The sequence below is a fragment of the Cupressus sempervirens genome, chromosome 4 (assembly GCF_028749045.1).
Source record: "Cupressus sempervirens isolate cs-2001-9-10 chromosome 4, ASM2874904v1, whole genome shotgun sequence".
Taxonomy (NCBI): domain Eukaryota; kingdom Viridiplantae; phylum Streptophyta; class Pinopsida; order Cupressales; family Cupressaceae; genus Cupressus; species Cupressus sempervirens.
In genome coordinates this window covers 729,804,658-729,810,657 of record NC_143121.1, presented here as the reverse complement: position 1 = coordinate 729,810,657, position 6,000 = coordinate 729,804,658, and the positions used below count along the sequence as shown (strand labels likewise).

General features: G+C 34.0%; 1 pseudogene; it reads right to left on the bottom strand.

The window, feature by feature from the left end:
- Positions 1-1,819: 1,819 nt before the first annotated feature.
- Positions 1,820-6,000, bottom strand: part of LOC149563420 (pyruvate decarboxylase 2-like) — a 70,686-nt pseudogene continuing 66,505 nt past the window's right edge.

Here is a 6,000-nt window from a genome sequence, read left to right as displayed (position 1 = left end):
AAAACCCTCTAGCAATATTTCTAGCTGAATTTCTAAATAAATCTCCAGCTGAACTTGGCTAAACCTTGCTCTGATACCATGATAAAAATAAGAGATCTAAGATTTACTAAGATCTGAAATAAGCACAAATACTTGGCAATGTAAAAAACAGAAATAAACACTTAAGAGAGAAGCAAATTTTATTCATCAAACTCATATCCAGCTTGAACTATTTTGTATACTGAAATAAGATTCACCCCCAATCCTTTAACCAATAAAACATTTTCATACATACTGAACATGAGTTTTTGACTATTTCTAACATACTGAACGAAGGGAATGAGGGGTCTGCCACATATGCGAAAACATATTGAATATAATTTGTAAAGTTCAACTAATGACACCACAGGAAATGAATTATCTAGCAGCAGTTTGAAAAGCAATTTGATAGTATCAAAGTGTGCAAAGCATGTATACCTCGATCTCGGATCGAAGGCATCCGTGCAAGGCCACAATAGAATAAGCCAGATAACGAAGCTTCACTCCAATTTTCACATACTGCTTCCATGGCTGCCGGCATCGAAATCGACCGTGCCTTGGCTCCCAGTTAGCGAATGCCATCTGCATAAAGCCCATTTCACGTTTAGCATGTACAATCAATGCTTTCAGGCGATCCGTTTAGTATTAAAAGATGTCATATATAATTTTTCGGCTTACCAAATAATCGTCGGTAGCCTTTGAGTCCAGCACAGACTTGCATCCTCTGTATATGATATCTTCTGATTCATCTTCCACCTTCTCATCACTACGGCACCCACTGAAATATTCATCCACGCATCCTGGCATTAAACATAATATGCCCATTACCATGTTGAAGATAACATTATGTTTTTATCACTATCAAAACGATGATTTTTACCCTGCAGAGATTTCCCCAAGCCTTGTAACTTCCTGACTGTGGAATTGTGAAGATCCTCGCCAGCCCAGGTGGGGAAGATCAGCAGACTTACAACCAAGCACACTCCACATCCGATGAGTATGGTGGTGAAGCGTTCGTATGCCATGCGTGATATATTCTCCACTCGATATCCAGAGACGGTTATCATGCTGAATGTGAGCAGGAATATGAGCACTCCATAGTCAAATTTATTCTTGACGGAAGGGAAGAAACGCGCATACGTGGCAGCCGCTCCTGCAAAATGAGTGTAACTAATTGAGATTTGGTGAATGCAACAAGGTGATTCCAAGATAGAGAGCACAAATACTCACCCACGATGAAGAGGGAAGATCCCACTACAAACGCCTTTCCTAGCACTACCACCTCTGACACGTGGCAAACGAGGAAGGCAAGAAATGCAGCCACCATGGTTCCAATTCCTCTGTTCAAGTAGAAACAACAGGCATTAGAAAAAGATGGTTGCGTTAGAAACAATCGAACAAGGGGTAAATCAGATTAAACTCGTACCCGCAGAAAATTCGAGAACGACAACGACAGTCATGACTGCCCAAATTGCATAGTTACCAAATCTCATCCTGCGGAATAAAGCATTCCAAAGACTTAACAGAGAGACCGATGACAGTGCCAGCCCAACTTTGAAGGCATGCGTAATCCTTCTGGGATCCTCTCTTCCAACATCCATTATCTCTCTACACCACCCCATCACAACATTGCTTATATTTAACCAAACTTTTCTTAGAATTCCGCTGTTTCGAGACTCGTTGCAGCTAATTTCTTCATCAGTAGTGATGATGTTAATTCTGCATTCGCCGCTGCCAACAGCCGTCATGGTACACAAAATCAATTTAAACCGAAACCTGAGAAAGAGAGATGGATGACAATTCAATCAGAATTCAGATACAAGAGCTTAAATTTCACATAGAGCAGATCTGCCCAAGCTGATTTAAAATGTTTCTTTATCTGAACAGCTACAGAGGCGCTCAGAAAATCCAAAGAACACCCTAGCAAAAATCTTGGAGCACCTTAATTGTAAGGAAGCGAATCTTATAAATTCTGAGGTTCGGGAAGCGGATCATTTCTTCTTGCGGTTGCCGTACAAGATGGAAGAGAGAAAACTCGACTGCTCGAATGTATCAGCCTGTGCATTTCTTGTTTTACTAATGACAGATAATAATTGTCACAGAGAGGGAGAGGGAGATGATTGAGTTACTTTATTTTCATATAATGGAATTTAGATTTTATGATCTATCAAATTATTATTATTATTTATATGCAAACATCTAATCTTATAAAATTTAAACAAGTATAAAGAAATTTAAGCGTCTTTCATTGAAAGTTATTGTAGGGAGATTTTAGATTATCGTTTTTTTAATAAGAATATATATAAATTTAGAATTTAGAATTTTAAATGTTTTTCTATAGATTGCTCTTTTTAGAGGTTTGGATGAAATTGTATGATTTATTTTTCTCTTTTCTTATTTTATGTATGATGGGTTATAGTCTTTATTCTATCAAGTAAGTCAAGAATGACTTAAAAAGTGGTATTATGTAAGGGACTTTAAATTTAATAATTATGAAGTGATAGATTCTTGATTACAAGAATCTTTAAAGATTTAAAGAGTAGTATCTATTACTTTTAGATTTAAATGGATGATTTTTTTCCTAGGTGTTCTATATCAAATTTTATGATTTGTTATTTGTCTTGTCTTATTTCTCATTTCTAAGATTGGAAGACATAGTCAGATCCAAAATGTTGATGCAAAAATCTTACAAAATTAAATCTAAAAATAATATACGTAACCAATAGCTAGATTGTAGATTTTGATTTTTTTGTTGTAGTTTGAGATATAGTATTTGAAATTTTTTATTAATATTTTTATAAAAATATAAATACATAATTAAAATAAATTTTGACTTTAAATCTAAGAAAAAGTTACTTTAGTCTTTAATCTAATAACAATTGAATATATTCTTAACAATCGAAGATAATAGAGTCCAACTTCACATAATTAATTTAGGCATTATATCATTTATTATGCCTAAGAAGGCAATCATCTCCTTAGCATCAAATATTATTATGTGGCTAAAGGAGTTGCATATTTGATATTACATTTGTCTTTTATAATGCGAGTAGTCCAAAATGGGTGACTCACCATGGAAGCACTATCACCTGACAGACAGCTCATTGACTTGGATCATAAACAACACATTAGCTACCCATTATCATAAAAAATAAGTACCTATAAGAGTTTATCAATCTACTATCAAAACCATTATAGTCTATAGTGTCATACGAGTTACCAGTAAGAAAACTAATTAAGCTACCAGCATTAAGGTTCATATAAAAAGTTTCCATATTAGCCACACAAGACCAAAGTTTAACCATCATAATTTTTTTTAACAAATTAAAACTGAATGAGGCCAAGTTGTCATTCTTTCTTCTCATTAGGGGGTTGGTTTCTCTTGTAGCACATTCAACATGTCATCTGACTGGAACCTATAGAGTCTTTTGGTGCTCTCCTCATCTTCCTCCACCTTAACTCCCATCTTCATTGATTGAAGAAGCTAGAGAATGGTTACTACAAAATGCATAAACTTTACAAAAAAATCCACCTGAGTGATGAACCTCATGTTCAAATAAATTGGTAGGTTCTTTTGTTTTTTCATCTCGATCCACAATTTCTTCAATTCAGCTTCAACCTATTCGAAAGTAGTTTGATCCAAATTGGGGGGTGGGAGGGGGTCTTGAACAAAGGGGTGCATGGGAGGAATAAAAGGGGTCGGGGGGTTTGACAAGGGGTCTCTTAGGGGAAGGGGAAATAAGGAGGTGCCCCTTAGGCCTCTTGAGAGGGGAAGTAGTTGTCATGGATGAGTTATCATTTGTGCCTAGGTTATCATCATTTCTCATGAGATCCACCATGCCCATACTAAGGCTAGCCAAAACATGGGTGTCTATATCCTAGTAAGCTTTTTAAGTATCTTGGATTATATCATATTGTTCCTTAATAGAAGTTCCTCCTAGATTCCTACTCCTACCTCGCATCATGGGTTCCTTTTTTCCCAATCCCCTTAAACACAAAATCTGAGTCTATCTCTTCTAAGCTATCTTTTTTTCCCTCTTTCTTTTCTTCCACATGTCCACATTTCTCTGATGTAAAACTAGAACTTTTAGTTATGTTATTTCAGGCATTTCAAGGTGTGGATTTGGGTGACATTAGGATGAAATTAATTAATTGGGGGTGGGAGACATTCCCGTGGAGATGTCTTAAACCCTAATAAGGAAAAAAGAGTGGAAAACAATGAGATCCTGGAAGAGCTAGATTCTAACTCTAAGTCTAAAGAAAGTGAGGAGAAAGGGAAACATGCAAGAAAAAACAAAAAGCTAGGAGGTTCCAGTACATCCATGATGATGAAGAGGAAAATGTTATTAAATCCCCCTGAAGATGGAGGAAGTTTCTCAGGATAAAGATATATCTCATGTTTTGGCTAGTTTCATTTTGGACAAGTTAGATCTCATAGCTTTTTATATGGGTGGTTAGGTTGAACGACCTATGAGATCCAGCTTGTCTAAACTGAAACTAGTTGAAACATGAGATATACCTTTATAATGAAAAACTTCCTCCATAATCAAGGGGACTTAGTAACATTTTCCTTGTCATCATCATTGATGCACTATAACCTCCTAGTTTTCTATTTTTTCCTTGCATGTTTCCCTTTCTCCTCACTTTCTTCAAACTTAGAGTTAGAATCTAACTCTTTCAGGCTTTGATATTTTTCCACTCTTTTTTTCTTATTAGGACTTGAGACAACTCTATAGGAACGTCGCCCACCCCCAATTAATTCAATCCTAGCCATGTCCATTATATTCAAAAGAAGCACATTGTTATCAAGTTCTAATGAATAGTTGACAATTGGTGAGGGAAATGTAAAGAAGACATCTAATTAGGATAATAAATTGTACACTATGCATTATTTTTAATAGTGTTGCTAGAAATCTATAACTTGTCTAACATTCTCTAAATTACAATTGAGATATTATTCAATTTCTAATTATAAGTTCAAATTGAACAAATTGAATTAATGATTCACATTCAATTATATTTTTATAATTTGTTCACACTTTTTCAATTAGGATTATATGTAAACCCTAAAATTAATAATAATATTATTATTATTGAAAAAAATAGGTCTATTTTATTTGTTAGATTTTGATCCATAGTAAGGAGAACACCACACAAAAACTTAACTATCATACAATACCACTATTAAATTGAATGCCACCAAAACTTAACAATCATATATTATTATTGTATACTACTATTGAATATGATAGATCTTAACAAGGGTTGCAAGCACCAAAGTTCTTGCCTCTAGTGTGGTGGTTTTTGGGGTAAGAGTGGAGTCAAATTGTACATTTAAAATTTTGAACATTTAGTGATGGTGACATATTCATAAATTGTAAAGTTTTTTAAAGTAATGTATGTGTTCAAGTGTTTAGCTAAATAGCCATAGATAAAGAATATAGAGCTGTCTTGCATGGGTAGCTTGAAAATAAATATTGAAAATAAACATTATGTGCACAAGAAATTTGGTTTGATGAAGCAATGATTTAATATTGTTTCTACTTTGAATGGTTTTCTAGTTCCTACAAATATTATATTAAAATAAGTGTTAAGTAATTTTAATTTAATAATAGATAATATTCTAAAAATGAATGTGTGGCTCAAATTAGAAGCTTGTTTGTTATATAATTTATATAATGTATAAAATTGATCTTATCTTTATTATTGTCAGTGTATCTTGAAAATGAGTGTACAACTTGGGCGTTATCAATGTTTATTTTGCTTTTGAATGAAGCAATGATGGTTATGTATGCTGCTATAAAAAATTAGTTGATCTCATGAATTTACTACTACCCAAGTCATATTTTGATGATGTTTGGATGATTCTAATGATCCTATTTTATCAGTGACATAATCTAGCTTTACATTTGCAACAGCATTTTCCTTGAAGTCTTTAAAGTATTTTCTAAAAGTTCATGTTGTGCATGCCCTACAATAATT